At 42.9% G+C, this 23,075-nt stretch overlaps 1 long non-coding RNA gene across 1 annotated transcript in view; it reads left to right on the forward strand.

Moving 5' to 3' along the window:
• The first annotated feature begins 4,219 nt into the window (after nucleotides 1-4,219).
• The window catches only part of LOC144819476 (uncharacterized), a 309,601-nt gene continuing 290,745 nt past the window's right edge, over nucleotides 4,220-23,075 (forward strand). The window contains exon 1 of the long non-coding RNA XR_013607392.1: nucleotides 4,220-4,345. This is a non-coding gene — a long non-coding RNA (uncharacterized LOC144819476). The remainder of the gene's footprint in view (nucleotides 4,346-23,075) is intronic.

Raw genomic sequence — 23,075 nt, forward strand, 5'->3', positions numbered from 1 at the left:
AGTTCTGGATACAACGCATTTCTGGCCGATCCTCCTGAACGGCGAGTCCAGGATATTCAAGCTATGATTCTGATCTTCCGGCCTCCATCCTGGGTTTCGGTCAGAATGACCCTGAGGCTGCTGGGCCTCATGGCCTCAAGCATCCTGCTGGTCACTCATGCCAGATGGCATATGTGGGCTCTGCAGTGGGACCTGAAGTTCCAGTGGGCGCAGCATCTGGGGAACCTGTCAGATTACGTCCAGATCTCCAAGGGCACTGCACAGCAGCTGCAGTGGTGGCTCACGAACCGGCATTGGGTCTAAGGAAGATCCCTCTCCCTTCCCCAACCAGAGCACACGGTAGTGACGGACTCAACCCTCCTGGGATGGGGGGCCACATGGGAGATGCGGAAATCAGAGGTCTCTGGTCTCCGGCGGAGTCCAGGCTCCATATCAACCTTCTGGAGCTTCAGGCGATCCGACTTGCACTAAAGGCATTCCTTCCCTCTGTCAAAGGGAAAGTACTGCAGTTGTTCACAGAGAACACCACTGCCATGTGGTACTGCAACAAACAGTGCGGGGTGGGGTTGTGGACCCTATGTCAGGAGGCTCTGTGCCTCTGGACATGGCTGGAACAGCAGGGCTTTTTCCAGGTGGTTCAACACCTGGCAGGTTCACAGAACGCCAGGGCGGACGAACTCAGCCGCAGGTGCATGATGGATCATGAATGGGGTCTTCACTCGCATGTGGTGCAAGGTGTCTTTCGACAGTGGGGAGAGCCTTGGTTAGATCTATTCGCCACCAAGGAGAACACGCAATGCCAGCAATTCTGCATGTTGGAATTTCCAAGGCTGCACTCGCTAGGCAACGCTTTTCGTCGCAAGTGGAGTTGTGGTCTGTTGTACACCTTTTCTGCCTATACGACTTCTGCCCAGAGTGCAGAAGAAGATCAGGCATGACCGGGCCCAAGTCATTCTTTTGGCGCCGGACTGGGATCAAAGAGTTTGGTATCCCGAGCTGCTCAGTATAACGATCGATCCCTCGATTGGACTGCCTCTTCGGGAGGATCAGCTGTCGCAGCGGCAGGGGACGGTCCTCTACCCGAACCTGTCCTGTCTCCACCTCTTTGCGTGGAGATTCAGCGGCGGTAGTTGATTCCTTTTGACTTGCCTCCTGAAGTCTGTGATGTCATTCTGACAGCCTTGCGTCCCTCCACTAAGTTGGTATACGTCTGCAGGTGGAACAAGTTTGTGGCATGGTGCACAGCAAAGGCTGTGGAACCCCTTTCTGCTCCTCTTTCAGAAGTTCTTCTGTTCCTTCTTTCTTTGGCCTAGCAGTGCTCTGCTCCGGACACTATCAAGGGCTAGCTTTCTGCTATTTTGGCCTTTCTCTGGCTCCCTGATCAGCCCTCTCTTTTCAAGTCCCCTGTTGTAAATTGAATTCTCAAAGGCATTAGTCATCTTTTCCCTCCTATTCCTTTCGTACTGCCACAGTGGGACTTGAATCTTGTTCTTACATATTTAATGTGCGTTCCCTTTGAGCCTCTTCACAACTTTCCTCTTCGTCGGCTGACTTTGAAGACTGCTTTCCTGGTTGCCATCACCTCTGCCAGGAGAGTGAGTGAGCTCCAAGCTCTTTTTTGTAAACCACCTTTTCTATCTATCTATCCGGACAAGGGTATGCTCCGAACACGTCCATCCTTTCTGCCAAAGGTTGTCACTGCCTTTCACATCGGGCAGACCATCACTTTCCCCGCCTTCTTTCTGCCTCCGCATACTTTTAGAGAGGAAGAGAGGCTCCACCATCTGGACCCAAAACGTGTGCTGTTGTTTTACTTGAACTGCACACAATAGTTCTGGGTGGATGACCAGCTCTTTGTTGGCTAAGTTGGCACCAAGAAAGGTTGGGCTGTACATAAGCGGACTATCTCCCGATGGGTCGTCTTGTGTATTAAAGCCTGTTATTCTCTGTCTAAAAAAGAAGCTCCGTTGGGGCTGCACGCCCATTCCACCAGGGCGATGTCTATTACTACGGCATTGGGATGTGGTGTCCCCTTACAAGACATCTGTCAGGCAGCTACGTGGGCCTCGCTGCGCACTTTCACTTAGCACTATTGCCTGGACAGCCAAGTCCGGAGAGACGGCTTCTTTGGCCGTTCTGTTCTCTGGGACGTCCTGGTGTGATCTTGGTTGCTGAGGTATCTATTCTAAGGTAAGGAATCTATCACTATGTGTTTCATTCAGATGAAAAAGTTAATTACCTTCTGTAACGATATATCTGTAAGAAACCTTAGTAGTGATAGATACCTTACCGCCCCACCCATCCTCCCCGTTCTGTGAACTGATTTCTACGGTTAAGGTCTTCACTTTCAGGGCCCTAGTTTCAAGGCACCAGTGGTCAGTATCTTGCATGGCTCTGTGTTTCTGGCGCGTAAAGTCGTGTACAGAACTGACGTCAGCGTGCAAGGGCAGCGTCTACGTAGCGGGTGTGATGTCATCTCGGCAACCACGAAGCCAACGACGGACATGGAGCCACACAACACCACCTTCCGACGTGCAGGGGTACTGCTGACAAAAACTTTCGGGATCCATTCTGATGGCTGGGGGTAATTCTAAGGTCAGGAATCTATCACCACTAATGTTTCTTACAGATATATTGTTACTGAAGGTAAGTAACTTGTTCTTCACCCAAAACCCACTTCAATTGCTCCTTGTAGGTGAAATGGAGACACCAGAGACACTAATTATGAGAAAGGCAGAGCTGTATTAACATGAGTAGCGAATAATGCTAGGAGTCAAATATGTTATGACAGTAAGAGTGATTTGACCGCTGTTGCTAAAGATTCTGTAATTTGTAAGCAAATGAACACACAGGGTAATAAAGGGTGCAAGCTTGTCATCTGTCCATCACAGGAGGACGCAAGACATAGTCAGGTTCTTGCAATCGAGCGTTGTCATGCAGGTGTAGGTGTGTTTTTTCAGTCCAAGGATATAATGCTTCATCCTTCTCTTATATCCTCAGCCGCAGGGTGGCCACAACACAGCTAAACGTTTTGTAAAATGCACGCTTTGCATTATGGATCGAAACAAAATTCATTGTAGTTCATTGACAAGTGGGCAAAGCAAAAGAGGACGTGCCTTGATACTTATGACACAGACATTACTGTAACTCTAATACAGGCAAGGACATGATGCCCAAAACTTTTTTTGTAAAGGCGCCTGGCGAGACATCGTCCATAAACATAAATATAAATGAGCGATAATACAAAGAGAGCTACAAGAGTGGGTAACGTCTGCATCGAGGAGAATGGAGATGGGATACTTTAACCTTTAACCTTTAACCTTTAGAGCCTTTTCTAAGGAACATTGCCGCTACCGACCACGAGCCCACAGATGCAAGCAAGTCATTTCCCTGTTTTGACGAGCCTAAAAAAAAAAGATTGCATTTTTCAAATTTTGCGCCAGTTTTGTAAAAATCGCTGCCTTTTTTCAAAACTGCCGAATTTTCAATTTTTTGGCAAATCGCGAAATTCTGGAGGGTCTGATTAAAGTGTCTCTACTGTTTGATAAAGAACAACGCCGTGTGTTCCGCCTTGGAACACACAAGAGGGGTCTGAATGATGGCATACCCTGAGGGCAATTAACATAGAAATTGAAACCATGTAACAACCACCCCCATATAAATACTTGGACAATCTGACAATGAATGTGTATACACTTAGTAAAAATATATAAAAAAAATATATCTCTTTATATGTCATGTACTATGGTCATGGAAGGAATAGAATTCACACAATGCAGGACACCCAACTTGGTATTCAGCTAGGTCTATAACCCAAATAAACTGCAAATAATTTATTTTGAGGAATTTTCCTAGGAGTTTGGATGTTTAACTACCTTCCAAAACTCACTAGTTATTTTACAACTTCATTCGATTGAAGACTTTAACTTATTCCCTCCGGGTCTCGAACTGGTGTCGACAGGTTCACTATCCAAGAAGTAATGCCTTTTTAGGCAGCGTTTTTTGTAAGGTCGGCACTCTAGTGCACTTATTCAAGGGCCAGACATTTGGAAACTACTGGTAATAAAATCAGAAAGTAGTGCCTCTGCAGCCGGCCATTTTTTTAAGTTCTCAGTCTAGTGCTGACACTCATGCGCTAAGCAATCAGGAAGTATTTCACCGGTAAAAGAATCAGGAAGTAGTGCCTCTGCAGGAAACCATTTCTTGAAGTTAGCGGTTTAGCGCTGACCCACATGCGCTGGGCAATTAGGAAGTGATCGGGTATTTTACCGGCTGCTTCCTTTCAGACAGTGTTCATCGGAGCCATGGGCAGGCGGGTCATGGGTGAGAGATCAGCTTTGATGATGTAAGTACGGCATATCCGAATCCCTGGGCAATGATCAGCCCCTAGAAGCAGTGGCGGCTGGTGACATTTGAAAGTGGTGGCATAAAATAATTGTCGTACTGCACTGTTGCGAGCATGCGTAGCGAGTCAGCCCGAACAACCTAAGAGGGATTCGGGGGGATTCACCCCCGATAAAATTTTGAAAAAAAGAGTGGACAAACGGTGCATTTTTTAGCAAATTTGAGAAATTAAAATAATAATAGTACATTTAAATGACGTAACACGTCACCAGCCGCCACTGATAATGACTTTCTCAAGTAAATGTGCTGGAGATAAGACTCCCAAAAGAGTTACAGCATGCACATTTACATGAATCGGCATAGAAACAGAAACACTTGTTAGGAAGGATAACATATTGACAAGAACCTCCGGGTCTGAAAATAGCTGCTGCTCCATTTCAATTAGTCACTCTTTTCCTCTACAGAAAAGATAACGTCATTGACAAAAAATAGTCATAAACCTGTTCTCTGCATAAGAAATGAAGGCACTCAGCACGTGGGCGGTTTCCACACTTACAGCAGTATGTAAAAATGTGTACGTAAACGGTCAGCCACTTAAACTGGGCAAGTTGTTAGCAAGATAGCGAACCGAGTTATGTTTGCTACACACACCTTTCTGTTGCAGAATGCTGTTGCGCCCCTGCAACTGAATCTCCAGTTAATTAGGAAAGCCTTTTCATTTTGGCTCCCTCACCACCAACATCCCCATAAAACACCACCACCCTTCCGGGGGACGCAGAGGAAGGAAGGGGGTTGCACGTGGCCTTTTCCTTAAAAATAACAAATAATGCCTTTACATCTGCCTGTTACTGCCATAGTCTGAGCGTAAAGTTAAATATTCGAAGAATTTCCTCAGGGACGGGTTCAGAAATGCTGGGTCTATGGTAATGTGAGTGGCGCACAGTTTTGATTTCCAGCTCCAACAGACAAGCAAGTTACAATCAAAACTGTAGTCCGGGTCCCAGCAAAGATTGGAGGCAGGGTGATGTCGGAAATTACATTAAAATGAGCTAGGAAATAAATGACATGCCGGCCCCGATTCTTAACCAGCGGCGTGTATTGCACCAGACAAAGCATGCGGCTGCTGCTGTTTCCTGGACGTCTCCTCTGGTGAATTTCAGCAGTTTGGCCACAAAACTCCTTTCTGATACGTGCTATTACAAGATTTGCTGCACATATCTGAATCAACAAGGCTAATCATATTCGAGTCCTGGGTCAAGATGAGGTCAGACGTAAAAACTGCCTGGGGAAATAGTTTACATGTCCGTTTTAGATCCTGATTCGAACTGTTGTGCTGTGCATTTGGGAATGACCTACTAATACCTTGTTTTTACTTTAATTTATGTGGTCCCCTCTTTTGCAATTTCTTTCAGGTGGGGACTGCAGGAAATTGCGCATGTAAAAATCGGGGCTGAGAGGACAGTGATCTTAGGACTTCTGAGGGTGCTCTTAAAATGCAAAAGGCTGCCTTCATCGCTCAAATTGCTAAATAAATGAGCTTACACCATGCCTGCACCCCACCAAGCTAATCCCGCAAGGCCCAGGGTTTCAGAGTAGGCAGGCTGGATGGTTTAAGCCGAAGGAAATTTGTTGAACGCCTTTTTGCCAGTTTTTTTCATGATGCTAAATAAGCTGTGGTCAGCCTTGCGTGTTTGCTTGTAGCCGAGCGAACAATGGAACTTTACCTCATGCTCGCCCGGGAGCTGCTGGCTAAATCATGAGGGCTACAGCGACCGGTGGTGGGGAGGAGGCTGCCAGGGGGGGGATTCTGCTGCTGATTAAGTTATAAGGCAGCACCCACGGGTGGGAGTGAAGATAGCAAGGGGCAGGGAATCTTACACGCAGTTCTTAACGGGTCATTAGAGGCAGTTAGAGGGGTCTGGCAGGAGGTACCCTAACTTTCGCCTCCTCCAGATGAAATGTGCACTGGGAGCCTTTCATGGTCGCAAGTCACAACTGAGTGGATGTGGACTATTGTATAAGTGGATGCTTGCTTGTTCCTCGTTCCACTTCCTTTATATTTCAGTGTTCCTCAAGTGACAGCTACCTCTAGTAGTGAAGGCACTATTCTATGGAAGAGCACAATCAGGTGAAGGGTTCGCCAGCATGTGCCCTTATCAGTCACAGTCGGCATGACGGGGGGTGGTAAGGCGCCACCTCAGCTGTCCTGGCCAGGTCCATGCTGATTTCCTGCAGCTCTAAACAGGAAAGCCACCCATAGGCAGCCTCCCTCCTCTCCACACCAATCACAACGCTGCAATGGCAGCGCTGTGATTGGTGTGGTGCAGGCGCACAGTGGCCCAGCCAGGCACCTAATCGGAGGCCCTTTTCTCTATGTAGGCTGCATGCAGCCTACATAGAAAAAAGGGGTGTGCACATGACGTTGCCCTCGAGCAGGACCGCCCACCCACAACCAGGCACTTCTGCGTTCTCGGAGTGCGAGAAGCACTGAAGCAGGAACAGACAATGGTAGTTTTACTATTTTATGTTTCTGCTTCTCGTACTGCGAAAAAGCAGAGGTGCGATGCCCCCAAATCCCTATGGAGGGGCCGCCACTGCCTAGGAGGTGACTATTGATCCCTTCTTCTTTTAACTCAGTTTCTTCATCTTTACGCATTGATAATCAGAATCTCCACCTTTTTTCCATAGTGTTTGACTACAAGCCTCTCCCCTCCCTTGAAGAGCTCATGGGGCTTTATATAGGCTACGAGCATGTACGTTTTAGAGTTTTCTTTATTTCTCACCGGTTATTTTCAATGTCAAACAATTTATAGTCAACCTCATTTTCTAATCCATCATTTTTTTGGCATCAATGATATCATGAGTACTTCAGGATCTCACGTGTAGAGTGTGTGTTTTTCATTATATGTACTGCATGTCAAAGTTTGTCCTTTTGCGTAAAATCAACGGGGTAGCACAACACTTACAGATCATTGATAATGGTCGTTGTGCACAGGTGAAAAATATATCACGTCTTCCTTCCACTTATTTGGGAATGTAAGTATCCAATATGTGTACAATTCAACAATAACTATTGTTTTTATCTTTCCAGATTGCATAGAAAAATTATACCGATTGGGCATTGAATTTATGCATGCTTAAAGGCACATTATACCTTGAAAACATTTAGGGACACCTAATAGAATAACAAAGACTGGTTAGAGGGATCATCTATGTTGGTCCTGAAGAAGCCTAGGGGAAGGCTTGAAACATATAGACCAGGGAGAATCTCACTCATTATAGTGCATAGTTCTCCAACCCCCATTTTAACGATACCAGCTATAGGAATTAATAAAGTGTAGGTTTCGTGTAGCCAGTCATTTTTTAGACTCACAACTCTTTTTGACCCTTCCACTCTCACCAAGTCACATAGTATTATCTCACGAAAAGTGTTACCACGTCTCCGTTGGTCGTAGCACGCCCGTCCTGCAGCAGGGCGGGAAGAAACCGATGATGAAGCATGCCACCAAAAGACTTGTTGGTGGGTGAGGGTTATTTTAAGAAAACGTATTATTTTCCCTTTCTTCTTGAGAACATTGGGGAGCAATCACTAGAAGGATAATATGTGTGCACTAAGTGAAGGTTTCATAAATGAAGGGTGGACTTTCTTTGTTTTCCTAAGTAGGCTGAGTCCACAGCATCCCTAACCTCTTTCTCCCTCCCTTGTTCTTTGAGTCAACAATATTAAACAAAAAGACAAGAGCAACCGTTATGTCCATGCGAACAGTGGTATCAAGTGATCCTTGAAACATGCGTTCTCATGGAACTCATTTGAGAGAATATTATGAATGTCACATATTTTTCTGTGTGGACAAAATCAAATTAAATCAATATTAATTAGGGCTTTGGAAAAGCAATAACAGCACAGACAGTATTTAAGTACGGAACTGTGGTTCAGCTGAACCAAGTTTTTATTCAACTAGAATAATTTGACAAAAAATATATAATGACAAAAAATATAAGGAGTGTTTTTTAAGACATAAAATAGGGTTATAAGACCCCAGGTGTGTAGTCAAACCAGAACTAATGTAAAACAGAAAAAAGTGAAATGAAATGTCAGCATGAGAGGAATATTGGTTAATACATATGAAAGGCAGCAGTTTCTAATCAAAACAATCTTGGATACATAGAATCAATCACTGTATCAGCAATAATGAAACATTCTCTATCTCTTTAATCGTATCAACAGCGTTTTGACCCTTTAAGGATAAAAGGGTCTCATCAGGACTAAGATTGCCTGGGGCTGGGGTCTAAGAAAAGTGAAGCTTAAATTAGGGAACTATTAGAATTTAGTATAGTTGAAAAAAAGTTTTTAAAAAATGGAAATCACCCACTGGCTAAGTTTGGAAAGTGTGGCAGTTATTAAAAAATAGAACCCTCTGAGGCTAAGGGAGTCAAGCCAGTGTTTCCTTGTCTTCTAAAACGGATACCATTTTTTGTTACCTTTGTCACAGTCTTTTTGAAGTTCTGGTGGTCTGTGGAGGTTCCCCAAAGATCGGACAGTCCCAGTAACTTTAGGGTGTCAAATTTAAAAGGGGTTTGTTGCTATTTGAGACGTCAGAAAATATGTCCTAGTGTTAGTTGTTTAGAGCACTAACCATAATCTCTATGGGAATAAGACCCTCTCATGGATGGTGTAGAGGCAACAAGTTGACCACTCTGTGCAGGCGAGAGGGGCCGTGGTAGCACAACGGACCATGGAGGGCAGGGAAAAGGGGGGCAGGGGCAACAAACCAAACATGCATTACAGGCAAGGGAGGCTGTGGCAATATAAAAGACCATTGAGGGCAAATGGAAGAGGCAGTGGCAGTAAAATCATACATGCCAACAGACCAGAAGCAGGCAGGAGATTTCCGATGTTTTTAAGCTCAAAAGGCCTTTATTTCTCTCCTGACTATAATCTCCTCTTTTTTAATGTATTTCAAGAGGGAAAATCAATTCCCTAGCGTTGTCCTCCCTCTTACCAAGTTCAAAATGTTAGCAAGTTTTGTACATTGGATCAAGGAGGGCAGGAGGAATGGTGCAGGTACACATACTCAGATAAGAGAGGGCAAGAGGGAGATGGGCAGGGGCCCAAAACTGACCTTACAGGGCAGGCGTCAGGGGTTGCAGCAGCACAATACATCACACAGGGCAAACGGGACAGCAGTGCAGCAAACGGACCATGGAAAGCAATAGGGAAAGAGGCGGGGCATGCACATGGGCAACAGAGAGCAGAGTGGAAAGAGGCAAGGGCAGTAAGCTGACCATAGCGGGCAGACAGTAGGGACAGTTGCAGCATAATGGACCATGAAGACCTGGAGGGAGGGGTCAGGGGAACAACAGCAGACCAAACAAGGCAGGAGGGAGGGGATAGGTATCTGCATATGAAAAATGTAGGCCAGGGCAACAGCAGCAACATGACCATGGAGGGCAGTTGGGATGGGCACTCGAAGCACAACACACCATTGAGGGCAACATTGAGACTATAATGGAATACACAGAGACAACACAGGAAAGGTGGGAGGGGGTCAGGGGCAGCAAGATGACTATTAAAGGCAGGTCGGAGGGGCAATGACAGTTCAACAGAACACTAATAGTAGATAGGAGGGTGGCAGGTCCATGGAATATGGTGAGCAGAAAGGAGGGAGCAGGGGCTTGCACATAGACATCAGAGGGCAGGCGTGAGGGGTGAAGAGAGTAGGGACAGCAAGCTAAGTACAGACGCTAAGCAGGAGGATAATGATGCTGCATAGAATTGGGGATCCAAGGGCAGGAGGAGTGAGCAGGGACATCAAGCTAAATTATGTGATTAGTGATGTCATCAGTGATGTCACTGACCATGACATGAGTGATGTAATATGTGAGGTCATACACAGTGCATTTCAGTGGCACAAGTTATAGTTAGCTCAGCTAACTGCTGATTTTACTGGTTTTGTATTAGTGAAATCTGAGCCTTACTGTAATGTCCCTGAAACCTTTGTGTTTTTTCAGTGACTTCCTACGGTTTTTTAAAATTCTATTTCCTAACTATGATAGATATCCTGTAACCTTATATATATCCTTCTAAGAAAAAGCTCCTTCCGATTTCCGGGGTCCGTAGACAGGTGGTGCGTTATACCGGCAAAGCATGCCGGACAGTTTAAATACGTCAAAATCCCAAGTAAAATGCACACTCAGGGAAGATTATGCTCAGTAGATGAATTTACTTCCAGGTACACATATATAGATATGGAGATCATCATAGCAGTGATGTGCCACAACAAAGTGAAAAACACGTTGTTTCATTTATGTGAATTTCCAGCAACAAAAGAGGCAAGGGTTGCATAGAATGACACATTTTAAAACATCTAAGTTCGTTTTATTTTTTAGCCACTTAAAAATGTATCAGTAATGAGAATATTTTTTTGGGTAACTTTTGACGGAATCATTTCATTCACACCTTCCATAATTAAGGATTAAAACGCTTCCTCTTGAGACAGTTATCGGAAGTGAGGGCTGCCCTTTAGAGCGAGTAGAAAGCAGTGTCACGTTGAACAGGAGAACGGACGGTGTCATGATGGTGTGCTCACGAAAGGATGCGCCAAAGGGCGTGTATTGATTGGAGATGTGAGCTGTGTTAGATCTCTTTCACAGCACTTTGCAGACAGTGACTCAGCACACATTGCTGTTCTAAAAAGCATGACTAAGCAGTTGCCACCCACATAGAAAACAGCTGGCCACACGAGTTAGTTTGATTAATGCCTAGGCAACAAATGAAAGGCAATGTTTGACTTTTATATTCAGTAACATGTACAGTTTGTTGTCAAGATAGGGTAGCTAAGTAAAACATGTTGCATTATTAGCACACATAACGTGCAAGACGAATTTTGGCTTACAGAATTCAGTCCATCCTCATCAGGGTCGATGACAAAAAGGCTACCGAATTGAATCCGCTACTCTATCGTTGAAACAGGTTTGTGCGTGGGGGAAGAGACGCGCAGTCATAAACACTGTTTTCAGAAAACACTTCCTCCCCTTACTATTTCAGAGAACGATTAATTGACAAACAAGGAGTTCCGGAAGTGCAGGCTGACTGCGCTCAATGCCAGCAGGCAGAGTGCATGTGCTACCACATCCTGAGGTCGTAAACTCTGGTTCCGCGGAAACAGACAACTTGGAAAACGTTCTTGCAACAGTCTAACTGGGAATTTGGTGCATGCCCGTGCACGCTGATTCATGCAGACATTGCTGGCAGGACTGTGACTCGGGTTTGTGTTCTCATCCCGACATTCCTGACTTTCAGGATTCTGACGTCAGTAAATGTGCCACTAAACTTCATAATGTAAGCGCACTTTATTTCCAAGTCCTGGACACGTCAAAATGTGTTCAATAAATGAAAGTTCTTGAAGTTTTTACCCATTAACTGTTTACATGTAATACCATAACAAATAATACCTGACAATAACGTGTTTGCCTGGCGTTTTTAAAATCAGAGGGCTTGCTGTTTCTGAATAGCTGTGAACAGGCACCTTGTAATTACAGGTGGCTTTCAGCCCATCCTATTTCTCGTTAAATAGCATTATGCAAAATGGGACCTGCTTACTTAGGTGTCCATAATGTATATGGTTGTATTAGATCCAGAATGTTGGTGTTAAATGATTTGCATACAGCTGGTTACAAACTGAGGTGACAGGCGGGGGCGTAGCTTGGTCGGTAAGATTGGGGTGGTGTGAGGTTCGGATTTCTCAACAATCACACTGGTATATAATATTAATATACATAATACGACAAGCATGGACATGAGAGGGTCTAAAGAGGAAGTGAGACCAATGATGATTTGGTACGGGTACGAAGTGGGAGAAAACACAATATTTGGTAAAATAACCAACATTTTTGAAGACTTTTAGAACAGCGCACGTTTTTATCTGTGTGTATAAAACAATTCCTGGTGAAATTCGACTGAAACCTCGCCATACCCAACTGAAAGCACCTGGACCCAACTATTTACCAGAAAATAGATTTTCCATGGGGGTGTAACACCACAAACATCCCCCCTGAAGCTGTACCCCTGGTGACATGGTGTGCAAAATAATGATGGACTGGGAAGCAGCACTGAGTAACTACCAGTGGCTGAAATTAATTCAAGTATTCCATCCATCACTTTTTTGTATACTATCCTCAGTAAGATGCCCTGAGTGTAATACATATACACAGATGATTGCCCCATGCTCACTGTGCCACTGGAACTAAGCTGTACCCAAACGATGAGTCCTAAACATGGTGAAACCAGTATTGGGTTGCTTGTGTTCTGATTCAGAGAGCACCTGACCTGGCTCTTTGGACTTTTTGTATTGAATCTGGGTCAAGACTGATTTGCTTATGACTGGGTACACACTGAGGTGGCATGGTGTGCAAAATAACGATATATCCCAAGTATTTGCCAGCAGCTGACCTTAATTCAACCATGACATCCATCACTTTCTTGTATACTTCTGTGAGAGACCCTAACTGCAATGGGTATGCCCTAAAGTGGATCCTGTTATCACACTGCCACTGGACCCAAGCTGCACCTGACTGGGCGAAATTAGTCTTTGGTTGCTTGTGTTCTGGTTCAGGGAGGATCTGCCCTGGTAATTCTGTTTGGACTGTTTCTACTAGAGCAGGGTCAAGGCTGATTTGTCTAGGTCCAAACTGAGGTAGCATAGTATGCAAAATAACAATGGACTGTGATGGGGCTCGAGTAACTACCAGTGTCTGAGATTCTTTCAGATATTATATCTACCACTTTTTTTGTATACTTCAGTGTGATGTTCTAAGTGGGATGAGTAGGGCCCGATGTCGGCACCATGCACACTGTGCTGTTGGAACCAATCTGTACCCGACTGATAAGCCCTAATAAGGTGAAATTGTTCATTGTTGCCTGTATTCTGGTTCAGGGAGGACCTGATCTAACAGTTTGGACTGGACTGTTCCTATTGGAGCAGGGTGATGGCTGATTTGCATATGGCTGGGAGCAAACTGAGGTGGAATGGTGTGCAAAACAATAATGGACTGGTATGCTGCCTGGAGTAACGAACAGTGGCTGATATGAATTCAATAATTCCATCCATCATGTTTGTGGCATACTTCGTCATCCTCATGGCTTGTTGCTTAGTGCAAGCGAGGAAGACATGCTTTTGCAAATCTATTGAAATGCCATGAATAAAAACCCAGCTGGATGTTTAGTTCAGTGTGCCCAGTAGGTGACCACTCTCTTCTGGCAGCGATAGGTGACTTTGGTCCTCACTTCGTAATGTCACAATATGTGTGAATTCCCTAATCCTGTGCATAAAACCCAATGTTAACCATGCACTCGCTGCTCCTCTGCAAGGAGGAGTTGTGCATATATTAGTATTTATGAAGCACACATTTGGGATATTGAAAGAGAATTCGAAATTGCGTGCGTCAGTTTTAGGCAGGTGTGCCTCCAGTTCCAAGCATGCACGAAACAACCCCACATCACTCAAGGCCAGTCACGTGACCAGTCATTCGAACATCAAACCATGCTTCTTTCTTACTCTCAAAACTTCTTCGGCTAAAGAGGTTCAGTGCAGGCCAAAAAGGGCTGCCCCCCTACGTTCCATTGCCATGCTCCAACACGCCTATCAGTCTAAACACCTTGGCATCTTACCGGGCAAACTGCTCTGCTCAGCTTATCAGCACCGTGCACCATTGAAAGATGCTTGTATCTCACACTAAAGCGCAACATAACCATCGGCCATAAACACTTTCTACAACTCTAGCCCTCATTGGGGACCGGCAGAGGGGACATATTGGTACAACAGCATCATCTACAGAAAACCTGAGGAATTTACTGTCTTGTGAAACAACTCGCAGCTCTCCCCATTTTTTGTAATATTGGTCGGTACATATACATTCCTATTACACGCTGTTCACAGGATGCAATCACAATGAGAGATAGGCTGCTCGGAATAATAGGGAACACGCTTTGAAGAAGGAAAACACATTCGGAATTTATTTCAGTGGGACCCCTTTTTTTCTGCAAATTGCTTATTATTTTGCTGCATTTCACATCCAGAAAATACCTGATTGGATTCAATATTGTCCCGCTGCTACATGGTAACGCCATTTGGGGGTTTGCACATTGCATTGTTTTTTTATTGTTTGTTTTTTAAATAGTTAAAGTAAAAATATGCATGGTTGTGGCAACACTCAGACATGTTTGATAACAGTGAATGTCTTATATTCTATTGTCGACTGTAGGGTGGCATCATGTGACAAAGCCAGTAGGTCTGACGATTTATAATTCTGTACCCAATCATTTGGTCTAGGCTTACATGTGTTGCAGGGTTAAGGTTTGCTGGTGCACAGACCGTTAAAGGGGCACCAGACCTATAGAGTAGTGCACATTTAGGGGAGTAGTGCGACCTTTATTTAATATGCACCCGTGTACAAGGAAAGGCCCTTTGTAGGCAGTTCCCAATGGGTTTTCCTCCTTCCATATTAGCATGTATTTGTAAACTGGCTGTTATCTGGATATGGGTGCATTAAAGTAATTTCCTTTTTTAAAGAAAAAGCATAAATTGTGCATTTATTTATTAAGTGTTATGCGTGTATTGCGGAATTCTAGGTATCTAGGGCACAACATGTCTCTGAGTAAACCTTGGAGTGCCATGCCTCGCTACACTGAGAGAAAGGGGCGAAAAAGGATAATTGGCTCTCTGGAATCTGCAGTACACGGGTCCCAGAACACCAAAAGCAAAAGTACCAATTTGTTACAATTGGAACCTAATAACCTCTGGTTGCCCCGAGACCCTCTGAGCCTGATTTCTCACAATATTGCTTTGCCGAAATCAGTAGGAGTTGGATCTGCAAGTGCTGTGTGTGCTTGTTCTGCTGCTGCACTTCATTCATATTTGTGTTATTTTCAAGTGGCATTGCTACAATACTTAATTAGCGGGGGCATAGGTAAAATAAGGCCCGCACTGTGGGGACTTTGTGTCAAGATTTTGATGTACGAGCTGGTCCATAGTATTACATGAGCATTAATTGGACTGCTTCTAACAAAGTCAAATGAGTGCATTATGAGCACATTTTAAAAAGACTTCTCCAAAACTGTTTTGTGGGACTTAGGATAGTGTGAAAGGCGGGCCCTAGTTGAAATTGATTGATTGTAAATCATTCCAGTATCGATCAGAAAATTAGAACTTTTATTGATGGCCATTTTGTATTTCTACACAATATGTGTCATGCTTACCGGTTATATAAAAACTCTCTATATTCATACATGTCAAATATCATAAAAACTGGTCATAAAAAGCTGTGTATTTTCATACATCCCACACATCATATAAAAACTGTCTAGATTCATACATCTCACACATCATATAAAACTGGCCATATAAAAACTCTCTATATTCATACATCTCTTACGTCATATAAAAACTGGTCACATAAAAGCTGTCTATTTTCATACATCTCACACATAATATAAAAACTGTCTATATTCATATATCCCATACATCATATAAAATTTGTCATATAAAAACTGTCTAATTAATTCATTTCATACGATTTATAAAACGGGTCATATAAAAACTGTTTACTTTCATACATCCCATACATCATATAAAAACCGATCATATAAAAGCTGTCTATTTTCATACATCTCATACATAATATAAAAACTGTCTATATTCATACATCTCATACACCATATAAAAACTGGTAATATAAAAACGATCTATATTCATACATCTCATACATCACATAAAACTGGACATAGAAAAACTGTCCATATTCGTAATCATATAAAAACTGGTCATATAAATGCTGTCTATTTTCATACATCTCATACATAATATAAAAACTGTCTATATTCATACAGCTCATACATCATATAAAACTGTCTATATTCATACATCTCATACATCATATAAAAACTGGTCATATACAAACTGTCTATATTTATACATCTCATACATATATAAAAACTAGTCATATAAAAGCTGTCTGTTTTCATACTTTTCATACATCATATAAAAACTGTCTATATTCATACATCTCTTGCATCATATACAAATTGGTCATATGAATACTGTCTATATTCATACAGCTCAGACATCATATACCAATTGTCAATATTCATACATCATAGAAAAACTGGTCATGTAAAAACTGCCTATATTCACACATCTCATACATCATATAAAACTGGTCATACAAAAACTGTCTATATTCATACAGCACATACATCATATAAAAACTGTCTATAATCATACAGCTCATACATCATATCCTTTGCGGCTGTTACTCTGTTGATTCCATTCACCACAGCGCGGGGACACGCCTTTTGTGCGTAACCAGGCGCTATATAAACTTCCCTTATTATTATATATTATTATATAAAAACTCTCTATATTCATACAACTCATACATCATATAAAAACTAGTCATATAAACTGTCTATATTCATACATCTCATAAATCATATAAAACTGGTCATATAAAACTGTCTATTTTCATACATTTTATACATCATATAAAACGTGTCTATATTCATACATCATATAAAACTGTACATAGAAAAACTGTTTATATACATAATCATATAAAACTGGTCTTATAAATGCTGTCTATTTTCATACATCTCATATATAATATAAAACCTGTCTATAATCATGCATCTTATAAAAATTGGTCATATAAAAACTGTCTATATTCATACAGCTCATTCATTATATAAAACTGTCTACATTCATACATCTCATACATCATATAAAAACTAGTCATATAAAAACTGTCAATATTCATACATCTCATACATCATGTAAAAACTGGTCATATAAAACTGTCTATTTTCATACATTTTATACAACATATAAAAAGTGTCTATATTCATACATCTCTTACATCACATAAAAATTGGTCATATAAAAATTGTCTATATTCATACATCTCATACATCATATAAAAACTGGTCATATAAAAACTGTCTTTTTTATACCTTTCATACATGATATAAAAATTGTCTATATTCATACAGCTCATGCATCATATAAGAATTGGTCATATAAAAACTCTTTACATCCATACAGCTCATACATCATATAAAAACTGGTCTTAAAACCTGGTTGTTCACCCAGTTGGCCTCTCAGCAGTTCTTTTTTTTAATTGTTCGTTCTGTATTCTCTTTTTACTGTGTTATGTTATTGCGAATCAGCTCCCCTTACCTAAAGCGCCGGGACACTCTTTCTGAGTAACCGTTGCGCTATACAAAAGAATAAATAACATAACATAACATAACATATAAAAGCTGTCTATTTTCATACATCTCATACATATTATAAAAACTGTCTATATTCATACATCTCATACATCATATAAAAACTGGTCATATAAAAACTGTCTATATTCATACATCTCATACATTATATAAAACTGGAAATCCAAAAACTGTCTATATGCATAATCATATAAAAACTGGTCATATAAATGCTGTCTATATTCATACATCTCATACATCATATAAAAACTGGTCATATGAAAGCTGTCTATTTTCATACATCTCATACATCATATAAAACTGGTCACATAAAAACTGTCTATATTCATACAGCACATGCGTCATGTAAAAACTGGTCCTTTAAAAACTATCTTTATTCATTCATTCAAATCATACATCAAAACCATGACCTGCAAGTTGCCATTCCTTACTTTCCCTGTGCCCCAGTATTTTGAACACAGCACATCGAAACATGCATGACGGACAAAGTACTTATGATGAAAACTGATGCTGGGCGGAAATTATGGAGGTTAAAAAGCAGATGAAACAGGTACACTTCATGGACTCTTGGGCCCTCACCTGCTCAAAAGAAGAACCTACAAGATGGGTGAGCATCACCCGTTTATCAATGCAAGATTATAATGTCGTGAGCTGTTGAGGTTTGATATGTATCACGAAGTTCACCATTGTAGTCATATTGTGGTAGGATGCCTCAGTGAGTTAAACACCCACTACTAAATATAATATCTCTGGTAAATAATAACAACTATTACTTTGCTTAAAATTGGTTAAAGTGTGGGGTGAGAACTACATAGGTACCTCATTAACACCTCATATTAAGTTACATGTTTGAAGCTGCTTTAAAAGGTTATGGCATATTTTCAATTAATTATACATTCAAAATTAAATTAGATTAATGAAATTGGGTAACAGTAATGTTTGTTCCAGAACTTGCAAATTCTAGACCTGCACTATCTCATGCTAAATATCTACGGGGCATGACTATCATATTCCAACAGTGTGCCAGTTTACCAGCGGGACAGCACGCCTCATTACATTTTGGTTTCACTACGGAGCTATATTGCTGTCTAGCTTAACATGACGTTTCCTTCTCCTTCAGTGGGGGTGGGGGGGGAGAGGGGAGAGGAGGGTCGACTCGAACTGCAGTGATGCCAGAGATGCAGAAGAAATCGGAGAAAATGTCAGCCACAGTGGAGCATCGGGCATTTGCAGGGACGGTCACGCAGGAGAGGATGGTGGCAGGGTTGGGGGCCACAGGGAAGCTTGGGATCACCACATTATCTATAGCCTTAAGATCTTGGACAAAACTTTACACACTGGGCTCAGGCAGCGTTTAGACAGGGCCAATGAAAAAGTGCAATTCTGCGGCCACTGCTTTTTTTGCATAATGATGAGTTTGCCACATTATCCATAATCTGCATAATTCATGGATTTTAACAAAGAAAATGTTGTTTCTAGCTTAACCGCTACCGCGCTACCGCGTTTTCCCGCTGTGCACTGGAATTTCAAAAATGCGCGGTTTGTGACAAAGCCAGCTCGTCATCCGCGTAGCGCAGGTAACGCCCATGACGAGCTGGCTTTGTCATCAGCACTGAAGGGGTTAAATGGATCAAAGATTATTAAAAGTGTTGCAACATATGTTCTTGCATAGTGGAAGGCCACCACAAAGATTAACTGTTCATCTTTGAGTTGCTTATTTCTGTATTTGGTTACCATGGTATTAATAAGGTGAAATCCTTGACCAGACAGTGTTATAATGGCTAAAATTACCAAAATAATGAACTAATATTACAAAATATGTGCTGCATTATGCCGCATAATTTGTCTTTTCTTCCCCATAATTGAGTTACACATAACATTAAGCTATAGTTCAACCTCCTACGGAAGAGGTAAGAAACAGAAATAGTAGTGCAGAAGGTCACAGGACACTAGACCTAGGGTGGAATGGTATAAAAAGGATGTCAGTTGAAAATGGAGTCCACACTCATACACCACACTCCAAGAAGCCGAATCTATCTGAAAACCAACCATCCAGCATATTCATACTAGCCCCTAAACTACCAAGAGCTGAGGAGTGCCTTGGTCTGCATGTTAATGAAGTTTTTCTTACATCTTGGTTTTTCTCATTTACGAATAGGTCATTCTTCTTCTGCGTATTCAGGTAGGACTCACCTGGGCACATTAGTAATAATTTTTTACTTTCCTCCTCACTAAGGAGCAGACAAACGGGCCCCCTAGAGGAATTTGACTCTGATGAATCGCCTAGACCCGTATGGGCTTCTAAGACGGGCAGAAACATGTCGACCTAACACTGATGACAGTGTGAGTCATTGCTCTCGCATTATCGCATCACAAGTTTTTAACCCTACCTAATGTACCCACTAATACATGCAAATAGCTGGGATACATTAAGGTATGTTTAATTCACTGATCGGGATCTCTCTATTTTCCAGGACCCTTTAATCTAAGAACTCTCGCTGTGCCGACTCCTACAGGAGGTAGTGTCAGCCGTTGAGATACTGTTTTTCCAGTGTGGGGAGAGGTTGCAGATGATGAAGAATGACAATTTTGTGTGTGAGACTTTATCTTCCATAAGGATCACCTTCCCTCTCTTCAGTCTTCACACAGGGCTTCTGTGACTGTCCAAGTGGGACTTTTTGATAATTTGTCTTCAGGCAAGAATACTAATTGTCTATTTTATTTGAAGCTGCCATACTTTTTGTGGTAGCATAATTGAGTTAACCTTGCTGCATAATTTGGTACTCCCTCTGTCACATACTTCCAGTGGCCGTTGGGTTAGACTGCAGTGATGTCAGTACAGCTACTGTTCCGCCTTAGTGAGGCAGATGTCACTTCACCAGCATCTGTACTCCTGCCTTATGCTATGGTCAGTCAGTCACTCTAAGTATGTTATTTAAGATAATAACACATAAAGCGATAAGGCGAGCAAAGAGGGTTGGTGGCAGCTTCCTCCCGAACTCGTTTGTTGGCCTAAGGTGATTCCACTCCGCATTGCTTTTATTTGGATGCTATTTTAGTGATTGTGCACTTTATGTTTTAGACGTGAAGGGACACTCTGAGAGTTGACGGAAATACTTGCCGCTGCAAATGCGCTTACTGGGCGCTTTAGCCTTACCTGGAAGGAACATACGCCTGATCTCGGTGACCTGTCCTATCCGCCCTGGTCCGACGCGGTAGCTAGTACCGTTGCGCGGAGGGCGTTGTAGGTAGAGTCAGGCACTTCCAGTTTTGAGGGTTAGCGTTCTAGTTGCAGGGGAGAATCCTGCTTAAATTTCGCTTGGACCGGCGGCATCGTTGCGAGCTAAGGGGGTTGGTGGCAGCTTCCTCCTGAACTTGTTTGTAGGCCTAAGGTGATCCCATTCCACATTGCTTTTATTTGGATGCTATTTTAGTGATTGTGCACTTTATGTTTTAGACGTGAAGGGGACACTCTGACAGTTGAAGGGAATACTTGCCGCTGCACATGCGCTTACTGGGCGCTTTAGCCTTATCTGGAAAGAATGTACGCCTGATCTCGGTGACCTGTCCTACCCGCCCTGGTCGGACGCGGTAGCTAGTACCGTTGCACGGAGGGCGTGGTAGGTAGAGTCAGGCACTTCCGGTTTTGAGAGTTAGCGTTCTAGTTGCAGGGGAGAATCCTGCTTAAATCCCACATTCCCTAGCGACAACGCGCAGCGGGCGCGAAGGCAAGCCCGTCTGCGCCCGTCCACGGCCGGACAGGGCTCGGGGCCAGGACCCCTGGAGGAGTTCAGGTAGGCTTTACCTACTCACGGCAGGAGTTGTGGGCTCTCCGCACAGGAATGATGGTTAAATGCAGACTTAGTATGGACCCTAATGGGGGAGACCGCACTAAGGATTGTAAACACTGTGGGTTTTCTACTAATCCCCTTGTACGGACAGGAGGGATTGACAAGATGCTCAGGTGGGCCCTGATCAATAGTAGGTCTCTTAAGAAGCATAGTGTGGAAACACGAGACCTTTTGGTTGATAGTCATTTGGACATTCTGTTTATAACGGAAACTTGGCTGGATGAGGATTCAACCCCTGAAATATTGGATGCTCTGCCCCCTGAATATGAGATATGCAGGCTAGATAGACCCTGTGGGAGGGGGGGAGGGATCGCTGTGATCCATAAGGGCAATATTAAATGTACTCTGGAGCCAGTGACTATATCTGATAGTGAAGCTGGTGCCTTTTCTATAACAGTGTTGAATAACTATATAATTAAGGGTCTTCTAGTTTACAGACCGCCGGGTGGCAGCACTCTATTTTCTGCGAGCCTCATACATAACATATTGGCCCCAGCTATGCGATATGAGAAATTCATTCTGTTAGGGGATCTTAACCTGCACTTCGAGGATACCTCTAATGCTGTGGCCCAAGAGCTTCGACAGGATTTACTAACTCTGCAATTAGTATTAAAATCCGAGCTTCCCACATACCAATTAGGACATCTTCTGGACCCTATCTTCTGTAATTGGGAAGCCCCTAAAATTGAACCTCCTTTGCTGATGGTTTGGACGGACCATTTTCTGGTACCATTCCAAATTAACTATACCACAGGAAATACCTCGGGGAAATTGGGAGGGACTAATAAAAGGCAGAGAAAATGGGCTAAGTTCTCTCCAGAAAACTTCTGTACCACTCTGGTGCAGGGCGGGCCTCCAGAAGGATTAGGTTCAGGGATTGATGGTGCTTGTGAAGCCCTGAACCATCGTATCCAGCTTGCTCTGGACAAGACGGCTCCTTGGTCAAGCACGGGTCCCATGCGGCGGATTTAGTTTAATGCTGAATTAAGAGAGGCTAAGACTGTTTGTAAGCGTCTTGAAAGGAGCTGGAGAAATGGCTACCTGCCTGCCCCGGAGAAGGCATATAAATCTAGCCTAAGGAGGTACCATGCCTTGATAACGAAAATCCGCTCTGCTTACTACACTGAGCGGATTGACAAGGCGGACTGTTCCGTTAAGGAACTGTTCGTGGTATACAAAGAGTTATCCTCAATGGCCTCTATTGGGGATCCGGAGGCTGGCTCGGCTAGCTGGATTTTTCTCCAATAAAGTGAAGGATATTTATGCTACCTTCCCTAAGGAGGATAGGGTTTGTTCCAGTAGTGAGGAGACACCTCTGGATAGATCAATGGAGAAAGATTGCCTAAATGCGTTCATGGTTCCAGATGAGGATCTGCTGATTAAAGTAGCTAGAGGTGTGAAATCTGGCTCACCTAATGACCCTGCTCCAGCTAAAATCCTGAGAGGAAATATTGAGGTGTTAGCACCTTCTATTCGTCACCTGCTAGAGCTGTCATTTGGATCTGGCAAGGTACCGATAATCTGGAAAGAAGCAGTGGTTATTCCACTTAAGAAAAGCCTCAGATTTGTATGGACCAATTGAGTAATCTGCGGGC

This window comes from Lissotriton helveticus, chromosome 2_1, assembly GCF_964261635.1.
Source record: "Lissotriton helveticus chromosome 2_1, aLisHel1.1, whole genome shotgun sequence".
Lineage (NCBI taxonomy): Eukaryota > Metazoa > Chordata > Amphibia > Caudata > Salamandridae > Lissotriton > Lissotriton helveticus.